This window comes from Symphalangus syndactylus, chromosome 10, assembly GCF_028878055.3.
Source record: "Symphalangus syndactylus isolate Jambi chromosome 10, NHGRI_mSymSyn1-v2.1_pri, whole genome shotgun sequence".
NCBI lineage: Eukaryota > Metazoa > Chordata > Mammalia > Primates > Hylobatidae > Symphalangus > Symphalangus syndactylus.
Window position 1 is genome coordinate 121,354,642 of NC_072432.2, and position 18,547 is coordinate 121,373,188.

General features: G+C 49.0%; 1 non-coding gene across 1 annotated transcript; it reads right to left on the reverse strand.

The window, feature by feature from the left end:
- Positions 1-6,470: 6,470 nt before the first annotated feature.
- On the reverse strand, positions 6,471-6,572 carry LOC129492385 (U6 spliceosomal RNA). Its single transcript, XR_008660845.1, has one exon. It is a non-coding gene; the product is annotated as a U6 spliceosomal RNA (small nuclear RNA).
- Positions 6,573-18,547: the final 11,975 nt, after the last annotated feature.

The window sequence follows — 18,547 nt, forward strand, 5'->3', positions numbered from 1 at the left end:
GGTTATTTTTAAAATAAATTTTAAGTCATTGAAAAACACAATAGGCCAGGCATGGTGGCCCACATCTGTAATTCCTGCACTTTGGGAGGCCGAGGCAGGAGGATTGTTTGAGCTCAGGAGTTCCAGACCAGCCTGGGCAACGTGGCAAAACCTTGTCTCTACAAAAAATACAAAAAATTAGCCCAGCATGATGACACATGCCTGTAGTCCCAGCTACTCGGGAGGGTGAGATGGGAGGGTCACCTGAGCCCAGGAGGTCAAGGCTACAAATGAGCCATGCTTGTGCCACTGCACTTCAGCCTGGGTAACAGAATGAGACCCTGTCTCAAAAAACAAAAAAAAAAAGAAAAACATAATAATAAAATAAGGCTTTTGCCAGCTTAATAAGGAAGGTTTGAGACATAGACCAGCAAAGGGAGGCTCATGTCCTCTGCATGGTAGAGTCTGGCTTCTTCCAAGGCAGCCTTTTACTGCTCTGTCCCTGTCACACTACAAAGGGTCAGATGTTCAGCCTATACAAATCCATAAGAAGGACAATTTATCAGGCTGGGTGAAGTGGCTCACACCTGTAATCCCAACACTTTGGGAGGCTGAGGCAGGAGAATGGCTTGAGTCCTGGAGTTTGAGACCAGCCTGGGCCACAGAGTGAGACCCCATCTCTACCAATTTTTTTTTTTTTTTTTTTAATTAGTGTGGTGTAGTGGTGCCTGTGGTCCCAGCTACTTGGGAGGCTGAGGCTGAAGGATCTCTTGAGCTCAGGAGGTCAAGGCTGCAGTGAGCTGTGATTGCGCCATTGCATTCCAACCTGAGTGACAGAGCAAGACCCTGTCTCAAAACAAAACAAAACAAAAAGGAGCAACCATTCTGAGGAGCCAAGGGGCAGAAGCCTGGGCTTGGCCTGCAGGCGCTGATATGTTATCTGCTCGCATAAGCGACAGGAGCTGGCTCTGAAGCTAGAACCGAAGAAACAGCCAGTGACCAGAGGCTGATTGTTCTACAAGAAAGAGCACTGTCCTAGCCTTGGGGACACAACTAGCAGAGTGACCAGAGCAAACCATCCATAAAATTATGACCAGGCCAGGTGCAGTGGCTCAGGCCTGTAATCTCATGCTGAGGCAGGCGGATCACTTGAGGTCAGGAGTTCGGGACCAGCCTGGCCAACATGGTAAAACCCCCTCTCTACTAGGCATAGTGTCACATGCCTGTAGTCCCAGCTACTTGGGAGGCTGAGGCAGGAGAATCACTTGAACCCCAGGGAGGCGGCAGAGATCGGGCCACTGCACTCTAGCCTGCGTGACAGAGTGAGACTCCATCTCGAAAAATATATATATAAAACTAGACAGTGGATAGGAAACCCTATCTTAAAAAAAAAAAGAACTTGAAAAGTATTTGTATCATTTGATCCTTTAAAAAAATGAAAATGATTACATTTTTGTACAGCTGTACAATGTTAACATCGAACCATTAAACCTATTTATGATGTGTTTAAGGAAATGGGAAATGTTTCTAAGATATTAAGTACAAAAAGCAAGACACTAATGACTTGCACAGAATGATCAAGTGTGTAAAGAGAAATAGAGCAAAACGTGAAGAAATATCCCACTACGTAAAGTGTTTGCTTCGGGTGGTGGAATTATGGGTGCTTTTCTGCGGGGTTTTTTCTTTGGTGGGGGCTAATTATTTACACTTTTCTGTATTTGCCATAGTGTATACACTAAGCACATACTACTTTTATTATAACCCGGCGGTAGGAGGTTGAAAACCATCTGCAATCTCCTCGGTTTCCTTCCCAATCCTTTGCATCAGGTTGATTTCCTCCAGGCCCCTTCCTGAAAGTTCTGCAGGTGACGCAGGGCGCTTTAGGCGCGCAGCCCCGCGCGGGCCGCCGCCGGGAAGATTCGAGAGGCCGCCGGCCAGGGAGCGGCGGCGTCGGGTTTCCGCGCTGCTCCCCCTACGGCGAGTGCGGACGAGGCTGCCGGGCCGCGTCTCTCCTCAGGCGCGCTGGGGCCCGGCAGCCCCTCTGCAGCGCGGGGCGAGTTCCTGGAAAGGCTGCATTCGCTCTCCCGGCCCTGCCCTCGAGGCGGGGACAACCCGCAGCTTCAGCCCGGCGTCCACCTCCTGCTCGGTCCTCAACCCCGGCTGCGGCCGGCGGAAGCGCCCGGGCCTGGGAGGGAGAGGGAGAGGGAGGCACCTCCCCGCCGGCTCAACCCCCTGGGCGTGAGGCCGGGAGGGCGCGGCTGGGACGTGCCCGGGCCCACGAAGGCCTCCGCCCCACCCCTGCGCGTCGCCTGCAGGGGAGACGGGGCAGGGCGCCCCCCGCCGCCCAGGCCCGCTCGCTGCAGGCCCCCGGCCATGCACAGGGAACCAGGCGAGGAGGGGCGGGCCGTGATCCGGGAGCCTGGCAGGCTGTGCCTGCGGCCCCAACGCTCGGGTCTATCTCCCGGCTGCTAGACCGGTCCGTTTGTCCCGTAGTCCTGCTCCGCCGGGGATCGTGGGGAGCCAAGACGAGAGCGCGCGCTGGCATCTGTGTGGACAGCGGGGGAGGCTGTCCGGCCTGATCCCTTGGCGCGCGCCCTGGCACGGCGTCCCCACGGCCTCTCCGGGGCCCGATCCCCGGGCAGGCCTGAGCGCTGAGCACTGCACCCGGTTTTCTTTGGGCTCGTGGCTCGTCCTCGGCCTGCTGCGGCCCCCTCCTTGCCCTGGCTTTTTCTTTTTCTTTCTTTCGTTTTCTTTTTCTTTTCTTTTCTTTTTTTTGAGACAGGGTGCTGTGTGGCCCAGGCTGGGGGGCGGTGGCGTGACTACGGCTCACTGCAGCCCTAAGTTCCCAGGTTCAAGCGATCCAGCTGCCCCAGTCTCCTAAGTAGCTGGGACTACACATGCGCGCCACCACACCCAACTAATTTTTTAAAAAAACTTTTTGTAGAGACAGGTTCCTGCTATGGGGCTTGCCCAAGCTGGTCTTGAACTCCTGGGCTCAAGCGATCCTCCTGCTTCAGCCTCCTAAAGGGCTGGGATTACAGGCATGAGTCACCGCACCTGGCCAACCCCACTGTTTTTCTACCTCGGCTTCTTTGTCTAAGTCTGATCCACCAAAGGCCTTGGGCCCATCTTTCATCTCTATCTGTAAACCCATCCCTGCCGGCCCAGCACTCTGCCCTGCAGACACACATGCCCGAGGCGAAATCCAAGTTTACTTCCACTTTGACGATAGGACAAGATCTTGCCCTCTCACTGTCACCCCGAAATATTCCCAAAGGCAAGAAGAGTTGACTCTTGCTGTATTACCCTGGGCCCGCTGCTGCGTAATTTGCAGGGCCCAGTGAAAAATGAAATTGAGCAGAGATGGAGCCACTGCATTCCAGCCTGGGTAACAGAGCCAGACGCTGTCTCAAATTAATAAATAGAGACAGGGTCTCACTCTATTACCCAGGCTGGAGTGTGGTAGCATGATTGTGGCTCACTGCAGCTTCGACCTCCCATGCTCAAGAGATTCTCCTACCTCAGCCTCCCGAGTAGCTGGGATGACAGGTGCACACCACCACCCCTGGCTTTTTTTTTTTTTTTTTTTTTTTTTTTTGTAGAAATTGGGCCTTCCTGTGTTGCCCAGGCTGGTCTAGAACTCCTGGACTCAAGTGATCCACCTCGGCCTCCCAAAGTGCTGGATGACAAGCGTGAGCTACCGTGCCTGACTTTTCCTTCCTTCCCTCCCTTCCTCCCTCCCTCCATCCCTCCCTTCCTTTCCTTTCCTTCCTTCCTTTCCTTCCTTCCTTCCTTCCTTCCTTCCTTCCTTCCTTCCTTCCTTCCTTCCCTTCCTTCCTTCCTTTCTTCCTTCCTCACTCCTTCCCTCTCTTCTTTCCTTCTCTCCTTTCTCCTTCCCTCTCTTCTTTCCTTCCCTTCTTTCCCCTTCCCTCCCTTCCTTCTTCCCTTTTTATCAATCTTCTTTCTTTCCTCCCTTCCCCGCCCCCTTCCTTCCTGAGCAAAAAGTAAACCGAACCTGGGACCCTTCTAAGTCAGGATGCTTTGCAGCTATGCAGGTGGAACACTCCCGAAGCCAGGCTTGCCAGCAGCCTTTCAAAGCATCTCCTCACAAAATATTTCAGTAATTAGAAAGCCCTTAGAGGTAATTTTACCATGGTGAGACCAGGCACACATCATCCTAATCAAATCATGAATGTGAACCCACTGATAAAGAGATAAGTTGACATTGCGTGCCACCTGGTGAAACCCAATGAGGAGTCACAGCGTGACTTCTGCCACGTTCTAGTCAAAGATGCAGGACCCAGGTCTTATGAGGAAACGCTGGACAAACCCAAACTGAGGGACAGCCTACAAAATGGCCTGTAATATTCAAAAAAGTCAAGACCTTGAGGGCCAAGGAAACTTGAGGAGCCGCCCCAGGTGGAAGTAGATTCAGCAGAGCAACTGTGTCCAACATGTGATTGTTGTGCTGTAAAGAATGTCATTGAAGTCTGGGCGCAGTGGCTCATGTCTGTAATCCCTGCACTTTGGGAGGCTGAGGCGGGCAGATACTTGAGGTCAAGAGTTCGAGACCAGTCTGGCCAACATGGCGAAACCCTGTCTCTACTAAAAATCCAAAAATTAGCCGGATGTGGTGGTGGGTGCCTGTTGCCCCAGCTACTTGGGAGGCTGAGGCAGGAGGATCACTTGAACGTGGGAGGCAGAGATTGCAGTGAGCCGAGATCGCGCCACTGCACTCCAGCCTGGGTGACAGTGCAAGACTCCATCGCAGAAAAAAAAAAAAAGAATGTCATAGAGGCCACAGATAAAAGGCGATGAGTCTCTGGGCAGAGAATAGGTGAGTTATTTTGTTCGATTCTTTCAGATAATTTCCTGTCAATTTGAAATTATTTCAGAATAAAAAGAGAGAATAAAATTTACCATCACAATCCCCCCCACACACACCAGCTTTCCCTCTAGACTTCGGTCAATAGCAGCGACGTTTCCCGAGTCACTCGAGCATAAATACTTTGGTATCATCTTTGATTCCTCTGTCATCCCTCCCCTACCCACTTCCCTACCACCCTAACACTAAGTCCTGCTAATTCTTTCTAAAATGCCTCTCACATAGCTACCTTTTTAATTAAATCTCCAAATTTAAAATAAATGACTCTACCTACCTCACGTAATCATTTTAAGTAGTGTCTGTGAAAAGAATTTGTATACCTAAAGTACTGTGTATACACAAGATCTTGCACCAACTCAAGCCTGGATTACTGCTGTTTACTGCTGCAATCTCCTAACTGGTCTTCCTGTCTCTCCTTGCTCCGTTTACCAACCCATCCTGTATAGGGTTACCGGAGTAATCTGCCTAAAAGCACATTTTATCCTTTCAAGACCTTGCTTCCCACGGTCCACTGCAGGACTTAATCCATGTTCCCTGGGAAGACTGTGGTCTATGAGCTGAACCAAAACGGTCTGCCCTTGTATCAGATAACCCTGACCTTTCTCCAATTCATAGAGAAAAGAAGTTAGTGGATAGAACTTCCTCAGTTTGTAAATATTTTTTCCCTATATGTACTTGTTTTTCTGTAGTAGTAAATCCAAGCTTTCATCTGCTACTCTTGTAGATGACAAAATGAATGATTAAGCAGCAAATAAATTGTAAAGATTTGGCCACAGCAGATCATATTTACTTCGATAGATTGGTTTTCTCATGGGCACATACAGGTGGTTGCGATTTTTATAATGCAAGTCAATTAATTATATAGCCATTTTCTTTCTTAAAAAGCGTTTCTGTTTGTTTCGTGATGGAATGCAATATATCAAAATTTTATCATGAATAAGTTAGAGAAAACACTGCCCTCCCGAACAAATACTTGGCCTCTTATTCACAGTTTTTCCAGCCAGATCGCAGCTACTCCCCTTGATAGCAAAGTTGTCTAATCTCTGTTCATTTTTGCTTTCTTATTTGTTTGCTTTGCATAAACCACTCCATGTCCCTGGTACTCTTCCCCCTATTCCTGTCTGCAGAAACCTCCCCAACCTTAAAAGACCAAATTAACTCTCTACTTGGTGAAAACTTCAAAAATCCTGACGACTCCTTCTAACTCAGAGCATGTCTTGCCTCTGCTAGTCATCTGGCACTTAATCAAGTACTGCCTGGTGGATTCTTTCTTTTTTGTGTGCTCAGCTGTAGTTAACTCATTCTTCTGGCCGGGCACCGTGGCTCACACCTGTAATCCCAGCACTTTCGGAGACAAAGGCGGGTGGATCACCTGAGGCCAGGAGTTCCAGACCAGCCTGACCAACACGATGAAACCTGTCTTTACTAAAAACACAAAACATTAGCTGGGCTGGTGGTGCATGCCTGTCATCCCAGCTACTCTGGAGGCTGAGGCAGGGGAATCGCTTGAACCCGAGGGGCAGAGGTTGCAGTGAGCCGAGATCGCGCTGCTGCACTCCAGCCTGGGCGACAGAGCGAGACTCCGTCTCAAAAAAAAAAAAAAAAAAAAGATATGGAATGCTTCATGTATTGGTGTGTCATCCTCCCATAGGGGCCATGCTAATCTCGGTATCATTTCGATCGTAGTATATGCACTGCCGAGGCAAGCACAGAATCTGCATGTTTAATAAGCTCTCCCTCCGTTTGTATGCACATTAAAGCTTGTAAAGTAGGAAACCCTGTCCTACAAAACAAAGTCTGAACTCCTAACAAAGTTCTCCAACAGCTTTTCGATCTTATTTTATCTTACTCTAACACTTGAACTCTTTGCTTCCAATGCAATTCAGAAAGGAAAGTATCCTTGCATTGACAAGTAGAAGAATTGAGTATTTTATTTTATATTTTATTTTTAGACAAAGTCTAGCTCTGTCGCCCAGGCTGGAGTGCAGTGGTGCAATCTCGTCTCACTGCAAGCTCCGCCTCCCGGGTTCACGCCATTCTCCTGCCTCAGCCTCTCCGAGTAGCTGGGACTACAGGCGCCCGCCACCACGCCCGGCTAATTTTTTGTATTTTTAGTAGAGACGGGGTTTCACCGTGGTCTCGATCTCCTGACCTCGTGATCCGCCCGCCTCGGCCTCCCAAAGTGCTGGGATTACAAGCGTGAGCCACCGCGCCCGGCCTAAGCATTCCATATCTTTAAAGAAATCAGCTAGGCACAGCGGCTCACGCCTGTAATCCCAGCATTTTGGGAGGCCGAGACGGGTGAATCACGAGGTCAGGAGTTCGAGACCAGCCTGACCAACATGGTGACACCCCCATCTCTACTACAAATACAAAAATTAGCCGGGCATGATGGTGCACATCTTTAATCTCAGCTACCCAGGAGGCTGAGGCAGGAGAATCACTCGAACCTGGGAGGCAGAGGTTGCAGTGAGCCGAGATCACGCCACTGTACTCCAGCCTGGGCAACAAACAGAGCAAGACTCTTGTCTCAAAAAAAAAAAAAAGAAAGAAAGAAAAGTAAAGAAAACAAATCATGGGGATTCTGATTCATTAGGCTTGGGGTGGGGACCAAGCTTCTGTATTTCTAATATGTGCCCCATTAATGCCAATGCATTTTCTCTACTAGCCTTGTAGATGACAAAATGAATGGACAAGTGGCAAATAAATCATAAAGATATGGCCACAGCAGATCATATTTACAACAGCTTGGTTTTCTCATGGGCACGGAAGAATCAACCCATAGCAAGGCTGTAGGGAAAGCGGAGATAAATGTATCCTTCTTTAAAGAAGGGAATGACTTAGAAAAGAAACAAAATGATCAAAGACTAAAACTTTAATATTTTATGAAAGTCTGCAAGTCACTCATAGGATATTTGGAAAAACCTGTCGGATTATATTTACTTTGTTTAACAACATGCAGCAATTGGAATGTAGATGCCGTATGGGGAGTTTTGGCACCAGCCTTCCAGAAGTCTGGGCTAGAGCCTTTATCGACCCTTGGTAATCAATTTGGGCTCTACTTCCTTGACTCACCCTCCAACCCCCACCCTGTTTTGTGTTGTTTTGTTTTGTTTTTTCTCAAGGTCCATCATTTTAATCCATCCATTTCTTTTTTGAGATGGAGTCGCACTCTGTCACCCAGGCTGGAGTGCAGTGTCATGATCTTGGCCCACTGCAACCTTCGCCTCCCAGGCTCAAGCAATTCTCGTGCCTTAGCCTCCCGAGTAGCTGGGATTAAAGGCATGTGCCACCATCCTCGGCTAATTTTTTTTTTTTTTTTTTTTTTTTTGTAGGGATGGGTTTCGCCATGTTGGCCAGACTGGTGTCGAACTCTTGACCTCAAGCAATCCGCCTGCTTCAGCCTCCCAAAGTGCTGGGATTACAGGCATGAGCCACCTTGCCCAGCCTAATCCATCCATTTATTTTCATCAATACCACTGTCCCTAATCTAGTCCCAAATTATTGCTGCAGCATCTAAAGTCATTTATCTACCTACAGTTTTTCTCCCTCAGATCTATCCTATGTCCCACGAATCTTCTAAAAATATTTCTTTTATCATATCACTTCTGTACGCAGGAACACACAAAGGCTCTGGTAGCAAACTCTTTCCTCCCTTCGTCCTCTTGCTACTACTGTTACCTCCTCCTCTGTGTCTATTCAAGCATCACCCTTCTTGCTTCCAGGCTTAGGTCAAGATTCACCTTCCTGTAGTCGGGTGTGGTGTCCCACGCCTATCATCCCAGCACTTTGGGAGGCTGAGGCAGGCAGATCACTTGAGGTCAGGAGTTCAAGACCAGCCTGGTGAAACCCCATCTCTACTAAAAATACAAAAATTAGCCGGGAGTGGTGGCACATGACTGTAGTCTCAGCTACTCGGGAGGCTGAGGCAGGAGAATCACTTGAACCTGGGAGGCAGAGGTTGCAGTGAGCCAAGATCGTGCCACTGCCCTCCAGCCTGGGTAACAGAGACAGACTCTGTCTCAAAAAAAAAAAAAAAAAAGATTCACGTTCTCAAAAAAAAAAAAAAAAAAGATTCACGTTTCTTTTTGTATCTGGCTTATTTCACTCGGTGTAATGTCCTTAAGGTTCATCCATGTTGTAGCATGGGTCAGAATTTCCTTCCTTTTTAAGGCTGAATAATATTCCACGGTATGGATGGACCACATTTTGCTTCTCCATTCATCTCTCAATGGTCCCTTGGGCTGCTTCCATCTCTGGGCTGTTGTGAAGAATGCTGCTGTGAACATGGGTGTACAAACATCTGTTTGAGCCCCTGCTTTCAGTCCTTTTGTGTATTTCCCCAGATGTGTGATGACTGGATCACATGGAAATTGTTTAGTTTCTTGAAGAACGTCATATTGTGTTTTGTTTGTTTGTTTTTTGAGACAGAGTTTTGCTCTGTCACCCAAGCTGGAGTGCAGTGGCATGATCTCAGCTCACTGCAACCTCTGCCTCTCAGGTTCAAGCAATTCTCCTGCCTCAGCCTCCTGAGTAGCTGGGATTATAGGCACACACCACCACGCTTGGCTGATTTTCTATATTTTTAGTAGAGACAGTGTTTCACCACGTTGGCCAGGCTGGTCTTGAACTCCTGACCTCAAATGATCTGCCCGCCTTGGCTTCCCAAAGTGCTGGGATTACAGGTGTGAGCCACCGCTCTTGGCCCATACTGTTTGTTTGCTTGTTTGTTTTTTTAATTGCAGCTGCACAATTTTACATTCCCATCAGCAATGCACAAAGATTCTAATTTTTCCACCTCCTCGAAAACTTATTTTCTGTTTTGTTTGTTGTTGATAACAGCCATCCTAATGGGTGTCCGTGGTTGGTTACTTTTTTTTTTTTTTTTGAGACGGAGTCTTGCTCTGTGGCTAGGCTGAAGTGCAGTGGTGTGCCTCCCGGGTTCAACTGATTCTCCTGCCTCAGCCTCCCGCGTAGCTGGGACTACCGGCGCGTCGCCACCACGCCCAGCTAATTTTTGTATTTTAGTAGACACGAAGTTTCAACATGTTGACCAGGCTGGTCTCAATCTCCTGACCTTGTGATCCACCCGCCTCGGCCTTCCAAAGTACTGGGATTACAGGTGTGAGCCAGCGCGCCCCGCCAGTTGGTTACTTTTTAAAGTGGTTATGTTTCTTTAGACTATATGTTGTTCAAAAACTGACAATGTGATTATTTGCTTGAATGATTCTAATGGAATCAAAGACTTGAGTGGAATAAGTGAGTGATTCTCAAAGGGTGTAAGCATATATATTGAAAATTTCCCAGAGCCCCTCCCCAGTAGTGGTGAAAGCTGTGTTTTCAGGAACGTCAGTCCTGTTTGAGTTTTTGAGACACAAATGGGTAGTAGTGATGTGCCCTGAACTCAAATAAGAGGGGAAGGAGCGCCCTCTTGTGTCCATTCTCCGCTGGTGTCAGTGACTACAGAAGCCTGCTGAGAAATGCACATTTCGGATCTTCCGAAGACATTCCATGACAGTGCTACTGTCAAACGCCAATCATGTGTCTACTACGTGAAAGAAAATGTGGAAATATGGAATGAATGAAACTGGAATCCTTTGAAGAATTCCCAACCTAGTGGGGGAATAAGATACATGCAGAAATCACTCGCGTAGAAGACAGATTGAGCAAAATGGACAGAGTATATATAACGTGAATACGGCAAGATCAAGACTTCGAAGGGGAAAGAAGTCCACATTCACGTCAAAATGTAAACCTGGCTAGTTAAGGAGGAGCTTGAGATGGCACTGGGGTTTTGTGTGTGTGTGTTTTTTGTTGTTTGTTTGTTTGTGTATGGAGATGGAGTGTCACTCTGTAGCCCAGGCTGGAGTGCAGCGACGCAATCTCAGCTCAATGCAACCTCCGCCTCCTGGGTTCCAGTGATTCTCCTGCCTCAGCTTCTCGAGTAGCTGGGATTACAGGCACCCACCACCACGCCCACCTAATTTTTGTATTTTTAGTAGTAACGGGGTTTTACCATGTTGGCCAGGCTCGTCTTGAGCTCCCGACTTCAAGTGATCCGCCCACCTCGGCCTCCCAAAGTGCTGAGATTACAGGCGTGAGCCACCTCGCCCAGCCAGCACCTGGGTTTTTTAATGGTACCAGCTTCCGCTTGTCTGGACCTGGGAGGGCCAACCACATAGGTCTAGCTGTCGGGTTCCCTAGTCCTTTGGAGCGAGGACCCCAGAACTCACAATTTCCCTGTCTTCTCAGTAGTGCCCTTCCCACAGCTGTCTCTCTCTTGAGTTTCATCCCCTGAACCCTCCCTTTCCTAAATTGGCTGATGGCAGGGGCACTGCCTCCATAGCTTCCGCTGTCCGTCATGCACACAAAGAAACTTATATAGGTCCTCTGGTTTTAGGATTTTGCAAATATAATCAGGGTAGGGATGAGTTACAAAGGATTAAGTAACTCTTGAAATCTGTTTCTGAGAGCAGCCTTCTGCCATCCTCTTAGAGCTGGTGACGCTCTAAGGTGAGGAGGTGACGCTCCCAACCCTTGGTCTGCATCCTTCTATCTCTCTCTCTCTCTTTTTTTTTTTTTTTTTGTAGCATAAGAATGCAAGTGTTCGACATTACAGGCTTGGCAGACGTGTGTGTGTGTGTGTGTGTGTGTGTGTGTGTGTGTCGCCCAGGCTGAAGTGCAGTGGCACAATCTCGGCTCACTGCAACCTCCGCTGCCCAGGCTCAAGCGATTCTCCTGCCTCCCCCTCCCAAGTAGCTAGGATTATAGGTGCCCACCACCACACCCGGTTAATTTGTGTATTTTTAGTGCAGACGGGGTTTTGCCATGTTGGCCAGGCTGGTCTCAAACTCCTGACCTCAAGTGATCCACCCACCTCAGCCTCCCAAAGTGCTGGCATTACAGCCATGAGCCACTGCGCCCGGCCATGCATCCTTCTTTACTGTACTGGAACTGACCTCTCTTTTTTTATTTGGCTTTTGCTTGTTTGTTTTATTTAGAGACAGAGTCTTGCTCTGTTACTCAGACTAGAGTCTCGAACTCCTGCAGCTTTGAACACCTGGGTGCAAGTGACCCCTACTGCTTCAGCCTCCCAAGTAGCTGGGACTACAGTCATGCACTACCATGCTCAGCTAATTTTAAAAAAATTTTTTTTTGTGGACACGTGGTCTCACCACATTGCCCAGACTGGTCTAAAAATCCTGGCCTCCAGCGATTCTCCCGCCTCAGCCTTCCAAAGGGCTGGAATGACAGGCGTTAGCCACCAACACAGGCCTGGTGCTGACCTCTCTTCCTTGGAAGTACTGCTTCTCAGCACAAATGCTGAATGAAGGTGGAATCAAAGCATGGCAGGAGATAGGGAGAAATACCCAGTCAGTTAGAAACCAGAGTTTCTGCAGAAGCTGCAAGGTGGAAAGAGCAGATCTTCGGAGTCAAACACATCTGGGTTGACATCCCAGCTCTGCTTCTTCATAGCTGTGGCCACTTTCAGCACATGAGGATAAAAAATAATCTATTACCTCATAAGATTCTTGTGAAGATTGGATAAGATAGAGCACAAAAATAGTTGAGGAAGTATCTGGTTTTAATAAATACCTGTCACTTTCCGCCTTGCCCTCCGAACTTCCTTTGTATCCTGAAGTTTCTGTAAGTCTCACGGCTCTGTCTGAGGCTTCTAGGTCAGTTGCACAACAACTGAGATGACTTTTAAGGCAACAAGAGCTGCATGGGAAGCAGAAGCATCACTGCTTTGTTGGCATTCTGGGGTAGGGTGGTGTGGGGACGATGTTTCCAAACCATCCTAATTACCTCCCAAAACCCCAGTTTCCCAAGCCAGAAAACTAAGAGTCCTTAATTTCTCCTCCTCTCTCATCCTACTTCTAAGAAAGTTCTTTTTTTTCTATTCTTTTCTTTTCTTTTTTTTTTTTTTTCTTTCTTGACTGAGTATCTCTCTGTTGCCAGGCTGGAGTACAGTGGCGCCGTCACGGCTTACTGCAACCTCTGCCTCCCTGGTTCAAGCGATTCTTCTGCCTTAGCCTCCCAAGTAGTTGGGATTATAAGTGCGCGCCACCACACCCAGCTAATTTTTGTATTTTTAGTAGAGATGGGGTTTCACCAGCTTGGCCAGGATGGTCTCAATCTCCTGACTTCGTGATCTGCTTGCCTCGGCCTCCCAAAGTGCTGGGATTACAGGCCTGAGCCACTGCACCCGGCCAAGAAAATTCTAAGTTCAGCTATTTCTCCTGAAGACATTCTACAACCTCCTTGTTTTCTCTCCACCTTCCTCCACTACTTTCAGTTCAAGTCACCAGCATCTTTTCCCTGGAAAACTGTGATGGCCCCAAACTGGTCTTCAGTGTTGCCCCTCTCCTGCGTTATCCAGAAGCTCTTTCAAATGCAAGTCCTAGCAAGCCACTCTCCTCTTTAAAATCCTGTCCTGATTCCTCAGCTATCTTGGAGATAAAGTCTTGACTCCTTGGCTTGGCTTCCTGTTTGGGCTCCTGGCTACCTTTTCGGCTATCTCTCTTTTCCAACCCTGCTGCAACCCAGCCCCACTTCTCTAGGCTCCAGCTGCACTGGACATTTTACAAGGACCACTCACAGTGACAAGGGGTTTCCTGGATGTGGATCTTGTGGTGCTAACGCCAGGATAGCCCTGGCAAACCAGGATGCTTGGTCACCCAGGTTTGGCCTGGGGTCTCTACTTATTTTATTCCTCTCCTTCCTCTCTCCAGAATGCTCCTCCTTGTATACTCACCTCCTAGTTACTATGAAATACCGTTCATCCCATCCCGGGTTTCTTTTTCTTTTTTTTTTTTTTTTTTTTTTTGAGACAGGGTCTCACTCTGATACCCAGGCAGGAGTGCAGTGGTGCAATCTCGGCTCACTGCAACCTCTGCCTCTTGGATTTAAGCAATTCTAGTGCCTCAGCCTCCCGAGTAGCTGGGACTGCAGGCGGTGCCACCACGCCTGGCTAAATTTTGTACTTTTTTAGTAGAGTCGGGTTTTCACCATGTTGGCCAGACTGATCTCGAACTGCTGACCTCAAGTGATCCACCTGCCTCGGCCTCCCAAAGTGCTGGGATGACAGGCGTGAGTCACCGTGCCTGACCCATTTGGAGTTTCTGCTTGGACATCACTTCTGTAATGCCCCGTGGAGTGGCTTACTTCTTCCTTCTGTGAGCTCTCACAGCCTGGCTGCTCTGTCTCCTTCACAGCTGTGATCAGCTCGTTGAAGGCAGAAACAATTTCTTTCTCATACCTGTATTCCCAGAGACTCGCATGGAGTCCGGTGCAAAGTGTGCGTTCATAAAGTTTTGCTGAAGGTGGCCAGGCGTGGTGGCTCATGCCTGTAATCCCAGCACTCTGGGAGGCTGAGGGGGGTGGATCACCTGAGGTCAGGAGTTCTAGACCAGCCTGGCCAACATGGTGAAACCCCGTCTCTACTAAAAATACAAAAATTAGCCAGGCATGCTGGCAGGTTCCTGTAATCCCAGCTACTCGGGGAGGGGGGGTGCTGAGGCAGGAGAATTGCTTGAACCCGGGAGGCAGAGGCTGCAGTGAGCCGAGATCACACCATTGCACTCCAGCATGGGGAAAAGAGCGATACTTCGTCTCAAAAAAAAAAAAATTTTTGCTGAATGAATGAGTATCCACAGTTTACCAACCGTTACCTGGTTCCTACCACAATGGGAGATGTGTCCTACTGCACATGCCTGTGTCCTATGTATGGCAAGGGTTGCCCAGGGAACCATCCTGAGGCAGAGAGTCTACCCCAAAATGATCACAAGACTATTTCCCATCCCATATGTTCTTCTAGAACCTTGCAGCTCTCCCAAGTCTGTGTCCTCTCTGCTTAAAATTGGACAAGCCCCTCTAGCCAACTGGGGATGGTGGAAGAGACTAGGAGATTTCCAAGGCTGGGACCTCAAAGCTGATTCCAGTTCAATCTGGCTCTGTCTTGGGACCCTCATCCTTAGAACCCAACCCCCCTGCAATGAGAACCCCAGGCCACACGGAGAGGTAAAGAGGCCCCGCCCTCAGTCCTGGCTGAGCTCTCAGTGGGTGGCACACACCCACTTTCCAGCCATGTCCCTGTATCCCCTCAGACATGGATCCTGCAGCCCTCGGTTGAGAGGACCCGGAGGATGCTGTGTGGGTCGGAGACAAGCCCTCCCCACAGAGCCCAAACCGCAGATGCATGAGGAAAATGACGGACTTGTTGCAAGCAAGTGCATTCAGGGTGGTTTGTTACACAGAAACAGATAACCCAAACACAGCTTAAGACAACACGCAGGTCGGGCGCGGGGGCTCATGCCTGGAATACCAGCACTTTGGGGGGCCAAGGCGGGAAGATTGCTTGAGCCCAAGAGTTCAACACCAGCCTGGGCAACATAGGGAGACCCCATCTCTACAAAAAATTAAAAAATTATCTGAGTGTGGTGGCACATGCCTGTAATCCCAGCTACTCACGAGGCTGAAGTGGGAGGACCGCTTGGAACCTGGGAGATCGAGGCTGCAGTGAGCTGTGATGGCGCCACTGCACTCAGCCTGGGCCACAGAGAGAGGTCTTATCTCAAAAAAAAGACAACATGCAGCCTCTGGCACTGGAGGAGCCCTTCTTTCTCCTGACATGTCCTTGCCCCAGGGGATCTTGGCTTATTCTGAAAGGGGCTGGGAACAGACTCTGGTCTGGTGCATTCAAACATCTGCCTGCAATGTGACAGGCTCATGATGTAATCAAAGAGTGCACGGGGACAAAGGGGGTCGGACATGCAGAGCTGCAGGCCATCCCAGCTTATCCGTTTGTCCCTGGCTCCTGGGGGCCGCCCAGGAGGACACCCTTCCTGACAGCCATCTTCTTTTGGAACACGTGGGAGGAACACAAGGTCTCAACTCAGGGAGACACATTCGCTTCACCCTGGATGGGACAAACAAATCAACTGAACCCACCTATCATTTGGGCATCAATACCACTGTGCCTGGGGCCATTTTCCCAGGCCACTATCTTAAACCATGCAAAAGTATATATTTACAGTGTGTAGCAGAAGGACACAAGTGTTCAACATTACAAGCCTGGCAAACGTGTGTGTGTGGTTTTTTGTTTGTTTGTTTTTTTGAGACAGAGTCTTACTCTGTCACCCATGCTGGAGTGCAGTGGCGCATTCTCGGCTCACTGCAACCTCCACCTCCCAGGTTCAAACGATTCACCTGCCTCAGCCTCACGAGTAGCTGGGACTACAGGTGCCTGCCACCACACCCGGCTAATTTTTGTATTTTTAGTAGAGATAGGGTTTCCACATATTGGCCAGGCTGGTCTCGAACTCCTGGCCTCAAGTGATCCATCTGCCTCAGCCTCCCAAAGTGTTGGGACTACAAGCGTGAGCCACGGTGCCCAGCCTATTGTTCTTCTTCCTTTTTTTTTTTTTTTTTTTTTTGACAGGGTCTTGCTCTGTTGCCCAGGCTGGATGGCAGTGGCGCAATCACAGCTCACTGTAGCCTTGACTTTCTGGGCCCAAGCCATCCTCCCACTTCAGCCCCCTGAGTAGCTGGGAACACAGGCACATGCTACCTGGCTAATTGTTCTTTGGTTTTTTGTAGAATCAAGGTCTCCCTATGTTACTCAGGCTGATCTGGAACCCCTAGGCTCAAACTTGGCCTCATAAAGTGTTGGGATTATAAGCATGAGCCCCTGCACCCAGCTAACATTTGTTTTTCTATCATTCTGCTTTACCTAGATAAATAAGAATCCGAGAGGCTGGGCGTGGTGGCTTACGCCTGTAATCTCAGCACTTTGGGAGGCCGAGGCGGGTGGATCACCTGAGGTGAGGAGTTCGAGACCAGCCTGACCAACATGGTGAAACCCCATCTCTATTAAAAATACAAAAATTAGCCAGGCGTGGTGGAAGACGCCTGTAATCCCAGCACTTTGGGAGGCCGAGGCAGGTGGATCACCTGAGGTGAGGAGTTCGAGACCAGCCTGACCAACATGGTGAAACCCCATCTCTACTAAAAATACAAAAATTAGCCAGGCATGGTGGCAGACGCCTGTAATCCCAACTACTCAGGAGGCTGAGGCAGGAGAACTGCTTGAACCTGGGAAGTGGAGGTTGCAGTGAGCCGAGATCGCACCACTGTACCCCAGCCTGGGCAACAGAATAAGACTCTGTCTCAAAAAAAAAAAAAAAGAAAAAAAAATCCTAGAATGGCAACTTCTAGGACATTGAATTGGTTACATGAGTAGGTGTTTTAGTTCAGAATGTATGACTAATATATTTGCAGCTAAGTGATATTTTCTGTTTTCTACTAACTCCTCCAAGCCCTTTCCCATTGCTCAAACACAGTGGCAGTTCCTCCCCTGGAAGTGTGTGCTTTTCTTCCGCTGTGCTGGTCATTCCCCAGCATCCCACTTGTAGCCCACCCTCCCCACCCAGACCCACGGGCCACCCTTGCCAGCCTTGTCTCTGCCTTGGGAAGCTGGCATCTGCCAGCACCCTGGGGTTCTCTGTTGTGACTTCTAGATGGGTTTAATCAAAGGGAGGTGCTATTGAAAGTGATGAAGGCTGGGAAGGGAGAGAGGTGGGGTCTTCTCCCTCTTCCCTCCCTGCTAGGGCTTGGGGTTTTTTGTTGTTGCTGTTTGGTTTTGTTTTCTAGAGATGGAGTCTCACTATGTTGCCCAGGCTGGTCTCAAACTCCTATGCTCTAGTGTGCCCACCTCGGCCTCCCAAAGTGCTGGGATTACAGGTGTGAGCCACTGCACCCAGCTCCCAGGCTTCAGTTTTGACGTGGCTGTGTTGCTCGGCCACACTGCACATGTTCTGGTGGATGGCACCTCTTCCGTGGCTACAGCTCTCACTGGCCCCAGGAACTCCACCTTCTCTCTCTCCTTTGCCTCTCCAGCCTAAGGGATGATAAGGTTTTCTGCTGTTGCCAGTTCCTGGGCACTTCACCAGCCCTTCTTCATGCTCTTTTTATTTATTTATTTTGAGACAGAGTCTCACTTTGTTGCCCAGGCTGGAGTGCAGTGGCGCCATCTCAGCTCACTGCAACCTCTGCCTTCCGGGCTCAAGCAATTCTCATCATGCCTCAGCCTCCAGAGTAGCTGGGACTACAAGCGTGTACCACCATGCCCAGCTAATTTTTTCTTTTCTTTTTTTTCTTTTTCTTTTCTTTTTTTTTTTTGTAGAGATGGGGTTTCACCATGTTGCCTGGGCTGGTCTTGAACTCAGGGGCTCAAGCGATATGCCCACCTCAGCCTCCCAAAGTGCTAGGATTACAGGTGTGAACCACTATACCCAGCTCCTTCTTCATTCTCTTAACTCTGCCCACAGCATGTGTTATGGGCTACACTATGTCTCCCACAAATTCTATGCAGAAATCTTAACCCCTGGGACCCCAGAATGTGACTGTATTTGGAGATAAAGACTTTAAAGAGGTGGTTAGGGTTAAATGAGGTGGTTAGGGTGAGCTGTAACCCAATAGGACTGGTGTCCTTTTAAGAAGAAATTAAGGCCGGGCATGGTGGCTCACGCCTCTAATCCCAGCACTTTGGGAAGCCAAGGCCGGTGGATCACCTGAGGTCAGGAGTTCAAGACCAGCCTGTCCAATGTGGCGAAACCCCGTCTCCACTAAAAATACAAAAAATTAGCTGGGCGTGGTGGCGGATGCCTGTAATCCCAGCTA